Below are 9,965 nucleotides of genomic sequence, written 5' to 3'. Positions count from 1 at the left end.
GGCGAGCGGATTGGACGAGCTGAGTGCCGGAGCATGGGGCGGCCCCGACGGGCGGTCGGCACAGCGAGCGTTCGGGGAGACAAGGACAAGGTAAAAAAAAATAGCAGAGGAGCTCGGATCTGACGGTGTTGCAGAGCAGATCGGGCGGCTGGGAGCAGACCGGCCGAAACATTCGGCCGGTGCGCCGGCGCCTAGTGGTGCCCAAAGAAAAAAGCCTAGCATGTGGCCATAGATTACTTTCTCTTTAAACATCGAGCCTCCTCGTTGATTTTCATTGAGAAACCGCCAGCATCAAGGTTTTACGAAGTTCAGAAACAAAAGGCCACAGCCTGAGAACACATCCAGCTGCAGGTGTAGAAATTAAAGCACAGGCCAGCAATCTAACCTTACTTAACCTATTACAAGGTAGAGACTCGAAGGAGAAGAAACTGAAGCGACAACCCAACAAACGCTCAGCGTTACTCGTTTACCATTTTATAGACTAAAGGATGGGGGAACACAACACCTAACCTGAACAACCACAAAGATTACAAGGACCTCCACCTCACAAATTGGATCAGAACAGAAAACACCATCAGAAGCTTATCCCACTCCAATCCTTTTCCTCGAGGGATTCCACCCGTAGTTTTTTTGGCAATAATCTCCTCAAACACCTGTTTGATCCTCTGTCCTCTCCACACCAAGCTCCATTCTTCTTTTGTCTTGTGGTTTCTGCAATATACTCCATGCATTAAGATTAAAACAGAAACTCTATACTAAAGATGCGGCCACAGATTACAGTTAGATGAATAACTGGAAAACGAGAAATTTTGTAATCACGCAGGATAATATATGGACCATTTCCAATTTTATTTTTCCCAAAAGCACAGAATAATATATGGTGCTTCATTCTATCTAGCATATTCTTACCTCATGAAATGTCAAGTGGCAGAAAGAGCTAAATGTACCTTTGCACATCATGAAATGGCTACAACGGTCCCGAAAGGAGACATCTGACAAAGGATCCAAAAAGGATCATGAAATACCAAGAGCTCTTCTATACAAACATCCAGACCCCTCGCGTGACTCCCTTGCGTCGTCTCCTCGGGGTGAGGCCAGGGGCGAACCCTAGCGCCGTCAAAGGCTTCCTCGCACTGCTACCTTCCCATCCGCCGCTGCCGCCGGCGTATGTTGTTGCAGAAACCGAACCACCGGAGCACGACGATCACCGGAGACAAGAAATAAGCCAGGGGGAGGCAACACACAAGATTTCCAGGCGCTCAAACACCTTGCCTTACGGACGGCTCCTGTGTATTTCCGGCGAGCACGAACTCGACTCCCCACTGTTACAATGACCAACACACGGGTTTTATACCCAGGCACACGATGGACACGTTCTCCACGCCCCTGCCTGCTCGCGCCCACGACCCAGCTCGCTCTGGCCGCGTCCTCCGCGCGCGCCCGCAACGCACGCGACACGCCGAGCCCTGGACCTGGTCTCTAACAGCTACACACACACGCACATCCCGCGCACCACACGTGAGCACACACACGCGCACACACCACGGCCAGCACGCGGCCAGAATCGCACCAGGCACATCCAGTGCACGCACACACGCACGCGTACAGCGCACACACGTCACGGTTTATTGGCTAACAGCGTAGACCGCGGTGGCGGCAGGCCCAGAGCCGAAGGAGCCGAGGAGTCTGGATGCGGCGCCGACCTCCTGGTGTGGCTGGGGCGTGGCCCGGGGGGAGTTGCACGCAGGGGCAAGGATGGCGCCCCTGGTCGTGCGGCGGCCACACTAGCCTCCATGGCCCGTGGGAGCCCAAGTTCTCCCGCGATGGTGGGCGCAGTGGCAGCCGTGGATCTGGTCCCACCAAGATCAGTCGTCGGTTCTGCCTATGGCCAACCAGGAGTGTGGTTTTGTGTAGCTGGAGCTACACGGTACCCCTTATCTTAGCCATTCATTTTGGCATCAAGATCCATGCAGGCACATTTGTCATTTTTGTTTCTCTTAAACGAAACAACGTATAAACTTCACACTTTGCAGGACAACAAAACATTCTAATTACTACGTGGGAAAAAACTTTCAGATTTGTTCATGCATTTAAAATGCTAAAATTTAGTTTTTTAATCAAAAAAATTCACATTTTGTATATTTATGTTGGTCCAAAAAATCTGAAAGTTTTTTCACACATTGAAGTTGTAAAGTTTGTTTGATCTGAAAAGTTTGAAGTCCATATGTTATTTCATTTGAGAGAAACAAAAAAGAGAAATTTGCTTGTTGCAAGTTAGTTGAAAAGTACGGGTCTCAAAGCAATGTTGAAGGGCTGAAGATAAGAGGTTCCATGTAGGACGAGCTATAAAGGAACTTTGTGGGCCAACCAGCGGCGTGTTGAGGGGTCGGCGAGGGTCGCTGGTTCCCTACATGCGCCGTCACAGCGTAGTTCAGTGCCGATCCGTCCTGCTGCTGGCTCGGAGTGCCTTGATTGCCTGTGAAAACCATGTTGACCTCGATCATGGCGGATGACGGCGGCACCTTAGGTGCCGTCTCCTTGTCGAAGGCATCGTCGGTTGCAATTGTCGTCACCTCGTTCCGAAGTGTGTGCAGCTGTTGGAGACGGCCAAGGATAGGTATGGGGCCGACGAAGTTATTCCACTCAAGGTCGAGTGATTGAACCTTCCAAAAAAAAAAGGTCGAGTGATTGAAGGAAAGTCATGTTTCCAAGAGAGGAGGTGATTTGTCCTGCTAAATCCAGGCCGGTGAGGACAAGCCGCGAGACGCGAAACGGACGTGTTGTGGTGCAGTTCACACCACGCCATCGACAGAAGTGGGTGTTGTTGGTCCAGCTGCTCAAGGCTCCTCGTGGATCGTCGGTGATGCCCTGCTTGAAATCGAGCAGCGCATGCAGATCGACGATGCTACTCTCGTGGATCGTTAAGCCTTTGACGTTGCCAACTCTGTCATTACAGAGCAGCAACAGTGCCAACAGCAATAGCATGGCCAGTTGCTTGCGAGAACGCATGAGGCAACACCTGTCACCTGCAAAATGTAAATCATAAACTTGGTGCCATGGCATGCTATGAACTGCGTGCATAGTACGTAGCGGATGTAGATTAGGCTCATGCCGTGTCTATACGGAGCAGCTTTACAAAATGTATAGAAGTCTTCTTTTTCCAGATAAAATCTATATAGAGCTGATAAGGAGAGAGAATTTACAGCAAAACGAACACAAACCAAAAGATAGAGAATTTGCAGCACCTCTCCCGTACGTCCCTCCTTAGTTTCGCCGGGAGAGCTGTGAAGGCTGATTGGGTTGGATGATGCTCAGACGGCTGAGCCAGTTCCCCATGGTTTAAAAGCACATTTACAGCAGCCTGGCATCCACACGCTCGCATCCATCTCATCTCAAATTCTCAAGCCTCTTATCTTCATTATTAGCTTGACCTCCACCTGGACTTCTAGACTCCGTCAAGCTTTCCATTAACCACTACTTTTCACCGCTCGTCACTGTTTGAGCTGGACAAGGTTGTTGCGACATGTATGGTCTGGAGTCCCACAGGTCTACGATTCTCCAACTATATACTTTTCTTCCGGGCCGGACAAAGATCTTCTAATTAGTTGATGTGTCCCCTATCTCAATAGGTTTCGTTACTGACAACCATCACCATGTGGAGCCGTTTAATGGTCTATGGTTCAAGATTTAACGGTTATTCGCTCCATTGTCCTGTTTTCTATGGATTCCGCAAATTCATTTGCCCCCATCCATGCACTAGTAGAAAACAGGGCATCAGTCCCGATTTTAGAGGGCCTTTAGTCCCGGTTCTGGAACCAGGACTAAAAGGTCGGGACTAAAACCCAAAACCTTTAGTCCTGGTTCGCTTACGAACCGGGATAGAAAGGGCTCCACACATGGCCTCTGCGGGGTGCCCAGGAAGGAGGACCGTTAGTCCCGGTTGGTATCACGGGAAAGCGTAAATGGTTGCATGACTAGGAAAAATAAATAACGAATTTTAGCTTTTTAAAAATTGAAGAAGTCAACATGAATCGTTGACATGCATGCTATAAACGAGTGCAAAGCAATTGCCAGTTACTAGTATATATTGTGTCCAACAACATCCAAAACAATAAGGTGTGCATCAAGGGCGCTCATTGGTCGTGTCCACGTCGGACTAGCTAGGGACAAAAACGCTGCCGACAAAACAAAGCACGAACGATCCCTAAAAAAAACACGATCGAGAGCCGGACTGGGCAGCAAGCCAGTGGCCTTTCCTCCTCTTCGTGGACAGCGCTGCTCCTCCCGCGGCTAGGGTTACTGCCGCCGCCGCCGCCGCCGTCGCCCTGCGCTCGTGTCCTCTCCATCTCCCGCCTACCGGATGTCCGCCCGGAGCTCCACCTCCTCAAACCCCTGCTAGTGCTCTGCCCCTTCCTCCTCGTTTGTCGCTCGGGGGCATGGCGCCGTCGGGTGGATGTCCGCCTGCATCCTTTCCAGTCCTGGCGCCTCCAATGGCCGGCCGGCTCCAGTAGCAGCCACCAACGTACATGATCTCCCCTGGCTACCTTTATTTAAAGCTCAAGGCTCGAAGGGATGAGGTGGGCCAAGCCGGCGCACACGACAAGCGGATGCGGCTGCAGCTCCGATGCGGGCGCCACAGAGGTGGATGTGGAGCTGCTACAACTGGCGAATGGACGGCCGCGACGGCGATGACAGCTTCCACGAGTTCAATCACCTCCACTGCTACATCAGGTTTGTTGCTTGCTCCCCTTTTGGTCCGGTCAAGGCTTTGATTTGGTTGCTTTGTTCAACAGTTCCACTCTCCTGCGTCGATCTGACATCTGATGGATAAGGTAACTAAATCAGTTGAATTGATGCACACTGTCAATTCCGTGACCAAACTGAGATGCCATTCTCACCATGAATTACAGAAGCTCATACTCGCTAGAGTACTAAAGTTGATGACTATATGCCTACATATTTAGTTGTTAATTTACTATTTATAACCTGTTTATGATAAGCTTTCATATAAGTGCAGGAGGTAGCTAGGGTGTAATCATGCACAAAACGTTGGGTTCTCCATGGATGGTTTTGGCCGTATGCATCTTTGTGATGCAGAGGCTGGGGTAAACCCCCTTTTCGAAAAAAAGAGAGAACTTGAACTCATTTGGGTGGCAAATAGGATGCACATTGAGAATCTCAACTCCTTGATTTCCCCCTGTACTAAATAATGGTAAGTGGTAACTCAGTTAAAGCTCTCAATCATGTATGTTCATGATGTTTCTACTTCTGTTCATAAAATTTCAAATACTTAGGCTGCAAAACATAAATCTGTGCTTCCACTTTGAGGTTGAACAGCAGGTTAAGGGAGCATTCCTCAATTTTTTTGGGGTTCAATGGAAATGCAGGAGTGTGGAGAATTAAGGCACTCGAGGACTCGGGAATATGGATGGAGAGAACGACAGTTGAATACATGGATATTGCTGTCCGAGCACATACAAAGGGATGGAAGTTTCTGTATGGAATTCTTAACGATGTTCAGGTACTTGAATAATGTCTCTTATAGTTTATGACTTTTCTGTATGGCATTCATACCTTTACTGATCATTCAAACCGTGCTACATGAATTTCCATTTTAGTGTTAGTGTGAATTGCTGGAGTCATACGAAGCATACAGAAAACAACAAGATAGATGGCATTCTGGTCCAGTGCAGCTGTTTAGACTCTGCTTTGTGGACATTATCAAATCAAAGGTATTAACGTAGGCATATTTTGAACATGAGTTTTATTTTTCGGGGAAAAGGATAAGTTGAACTGCATTATATTGAGCAGGATGTTCAAAATTTAGTTCCACTGTAATTATACTTGGTTTAAGTTTGTCATTTTCTTGGAGTTGACAAGATTTTACCTGCACTCAGTTGGATAATTAAGTCCAGTTTGATTAGTATGACAAGTCATGTCAGCCGGATGAATATTTACAAGGTTGATTATCTCCCAGGAAGACAACTAGGAAGTATGTTTGCAAAATTGCAACTTTTCATGACTAAATTATATAATTATATAAACCGTGTTTCGCTTGAAGTTTGGTCAGTTAAAATCATGTTGACTCGCCTATTATTTAATGGTTTTATTTTGATCATATAATTAGATTTACATCTTGACTCGCTTGATTTGTTAAATTCTATTCTTACCAAGGGTCATCATTTATGTATTTCCTCTTTGGAGGGCGATCTTGTCGCCCACCGAGAAGCAATCCAAGCAGCAGAGAGTAGGGTCTGCGCCGAACCTCGACTCCCTATCAAAGGAGGGGAAGTGGCTGCGAGCACGCCATCGGCGTTGGGTCGATGGTGTCATGCCTCGGAAGCCAAGATCAGGCAAGGCAGATGGGAAGAAACAGTGACGCCTCTCCCCCGAGCTCCAGATCCATGGAAGAAACAACGAGGTGAGCAGCCACAAAGGTTCCCACCTGAACAGATCGAGCTGTGACACTGGTACGACCACAACCTCCAATACTACTACGACTGATAGTGTGACGCCCGGATAATTAGGCTACAATAAACCCGTTAATGATGCCCCGTCACCTCTGTCATAGTAGTTAATCTTGGGTTAGTTCAAACACCGATTCAAAATTCAAATTCAAAATCAAGTCAAACAATTAAAGTTTTCAAATATCAAAACTAAACTGTTCGGGTTGTGTCAAATAAATCGTAAGTAATGATGGTGGAGAAACCAAACTTTGATAAAATGTTTAAAGGCTCTAAAACAATTAAAACAGTAGTGAAAACAATTAAACAAATGCCTATTGAATTTATAAAATGCTAAAACTATTTTATTATTGGTTAAGAATTAATCTCACATTAGTTTGTTGATAAATACAAATTTAGGCACTAGTGGTATTTTTTATAAAACAATAAATAAAAGAAACTACAAAAAAAGGGAAGAATAGATAAAAGGAAAAGACTAAACATGATTAAGACAAAAACAAAACAAAGTAAAAGCACCCCCCCCCCCCAGTTGGGCCTCGGCCCAACAGGCTACAGGGCCGCCAGGCCGGCCCAACCGCGCCTGCTACTACTCCCCCCGGGCGCCAGAAACCCTAGCCCCACTCTCTCTCGCTCGATCCCCTCTCACTCCCTCTCGCCCCTGGATCGGGACGACGCCCCTCCCCATCGCCCCGCACGATCCCCCCCCCCATTCCTCCGCCACCATGCCAGCGCACCTCGCCGAGGCCGCCTCGCCGTCCCATCCTCCCCCCCCCCCCCCGTTGCTGGATCTGGAAGGGCCCCCGATGGCGCCACCCGCTGCCCGACATCGCACCGTCTCTGGTGCCCCGCCGCCTGCTCCGTCCCGCCGTCTGCCGCCTGGAGTTGCCCTCGCCGGACCGCCCCACCCCGCCTCTCCATCGTCGGTCGTCGCCTCGTCCTCGCCCCGCCGTCGCCGGACCACCCCAAGCCGCCTCGAGCCCACTGCCCCCTCCCTACAACTTCGCGGTGAGCCGCCGCGCTGATTGCGCCTCCCCTCTCCTCCCCCCTCTCTGCTCTCGTACTCCGCCATGCGCACCGCGCGACCCGTCCACGCCCGATGTACACGCCCGCGCAACGCCGTCCCCACCCATACCGCCGCATCATGCGGCATGCTCCGGCGCCATCCCCACCCGACCGAGCCACCTCGCCTGCTCTCGCATGCCCCTGGTCAATCGTCGCGCCCGCGCGCTGCCTCACCTCGCCTGGCCTCGCCACTACCGCCTCAGGTGGCCGTCCTCGCCGTGCCCGTGGCCGGCGGCTTCCCCCTTCGATCTGGGCGTATGCCCAATTGGGCTGGGCGCCAGCGCCCGTAACCCGCTAACCCGCATCGGCCCCCTGGGCCTATGACAAACGAGCCCCGTGCCCAGAACGATTATAAAAAAAGAGAAAATAAAAATAAAAATAATATAAATATAAATTAATTAATTAACTTAATTAATCATGTTTAATTAACATAATTAATTAACTAACCTAACTAACCTGTTAATTAAACTAATTAAATTGGTTAATTAGTTAGCAGAGTATGACCAGTGGGACCCACCGGCAGATTGACCCAGTCAACACCTCTGCTGACGTCATGCTGATGTCATGCTGACATCAGCATGCACTATTCTCGATAATGTTGAATTAAATTAATTGAATAAATTCTAAAAATGATTTAAAACTTTAGAAAATCATATAAAATAAACCGTAGCTCAGATGAAAATACTTTCTACATGAAAGTTGCTCAGAACAACGAGTCAAATCTGGATACGCAGCCCGTTCGTCCGCCACACATCCCTAGCATAGTGAACCTGCAACATTTCACCTCTGATTCGTCTGTCCGAAAACACGGAACACCGGGGATACTTTCCCGAATGTTTCCCCCCTTCACCGGTATCATCTCATACCGCATTAGAACACGTCTAGCTCTGCTTGTTGTCCTGTTATGCACTTGCTTGCTATGTATTTACTGTTTCTCCCCCCTCTTCTCTCCGGTAGACCCCGTGACGATGCTGATGCCCCTGTGGTCGACTACGTCACCGACGACCCCTCCTTGTCTGAGCAACCAGGCAAGCCCCCCCGCCCTTGATCACCAGATATCACCTATTCTTCTCTATACTGCTTGCATTAGAGTAGTGTAGCATGTTGCTGCTTTCAGTTAATCCTATACTGCTGCATAGCATGTCCTTGCTACTACTGTTGTTACCTTTACCTGCAATCCTACATGCTTAGTATAGGATGATAGTATTCCATCAGTGGCCCTACATTCTTGTCCGTCTGCTGTACTATACTATCGGGTTGTGATCACTTGGGATGTGATCACGGGTATATACTATATACTTTATACATGACACATGTGGTGACTAAAGTCAGGTCAGCTCGCTGAGTACCCGCAAGTGATTCTGATGAGGAGGCTGAAAGGACAGGTGGCTCCATCCTGGTAGAGGTGGGCCTGGGTTCCCGACGGCCCCCGACTGTTACTATGTGGCGGAGCGACAGGGCAGGTTGAGACCACCTAGGAGAGAGGTGGGCCTGGCCCTGTTCGGCATTCGCGGATACTTAACACGCTTAACGAGATCTTGGTATTTGATCTGAGTCTGGCTACTGGCCTATACGCACTAACCAACTACGCGGGAACAGTTATGGACACTCAATGTCGTGGTATCAGCCAAAGCACTTCGTGATGTCAGCAACTGAGCGGCGCGCGCCGGATTGGAACGTAAGCCTGCTCTTGTATTAAGGGGGCTAGTTCTGCTTCCGGCCGCCCTCGCAATGTGCAGGTGTGCTATGGACGATGGGCCCAGACCCCTGTGCGCTTAGGTTTAGACCGGCGTGCTGACCTCTCTGTTGTGCCTAGGTGGGGCTGCAACGTGTTGATCTTCCGCGGCCGGGCATGACCCAGAAAAGTGTGTCCGGCCAAATGGGATCAAGCGTGTTGGGCTATGTGGTGCACCCCTGCAGGGAAGTTAATCTATTCGAATAGTCGTGATCTTCGGTAACAGGACGACTTGGAGTTGTACCTTGACCTTATGACAACTAGAGCCGGATACTTAATAAAACACACCCTTCCAAGTGCCAGATACAACCCGGTGATCGCTCTCTAACAGGGCGACGAGGAGGGGATCGTCGGGTAGGATTATGATATGCGATGCTACTCGGAGGACTTCAGTCTACTCTCTTCTACATGCTGCAAGACGAAGCGTAGTCTTTGAAAGGATTAGCTATCCCCTCTTATTCTGACATTCTGCAGTTCAGTCCACCGATATGCCCCTTTACACATATACCCATGCATATGTAGTGTAGCTCCTTGCTTGCGAGTACTTTGGATGAGTACTTACGGTTGCTTTGCTCCCCCCTTTTCCCCCTCTTTCCTTTTCTTCTCGTATGCCGTAACCAGACGTTGGAGCCCAGGATCCAGACGCCACCGTCGACGACGACTCCTACTACACTGGAGGTGCCTACTACTACGTGCAGGCCGCT

At 49.3% G+C, this 9,965-nt stretch overlaps 1 long non-coding RNA gene across 1 annotated transcript; it reads right to left on the bottom strand.

The window, feature by feature from the left end:
• Window positions 1-328: 328 nt before the first annotated feature.
• LOC123083636 (uncharacterized) lies at window positions 329-3,438 on the bottom strand. Its single transcript, XR_006439339.1, has 3 exons — window positions 3,246-3,438; window positions 948-3,026; window positions 329-711 (listed from the first exon to the last, which is right to left on the bottom strand). It is a non-coding gene; the product is annotated as an uncharacterized lncRNA (long non-coding RNA).
• Window positions 3,439-9,965: the final 6,527 nt, after the last annotated feature.

This window comes from Triticum aestivum, chromosome 4A (genome assembly GCF_018294505.1).
Source record: "Triticum aestivum cultivar Chinese Spring chromosome 4A, IWGSC CS RefSeq v2.1, whole genome shotgun sequence".
In the NCBI taxonomy this organism is placed as follows: domain Eukaryota; kingdom Viridiplantae; phylum Streptophyta; class Magnoliopsida; order Poales; family Poaceae; genus Triticum; species Triticum aestivum.
Note: the sequence above shows the minus strand (reverse complement) of the source record. Positions and strands in the feature narration are given on the sequence as shown.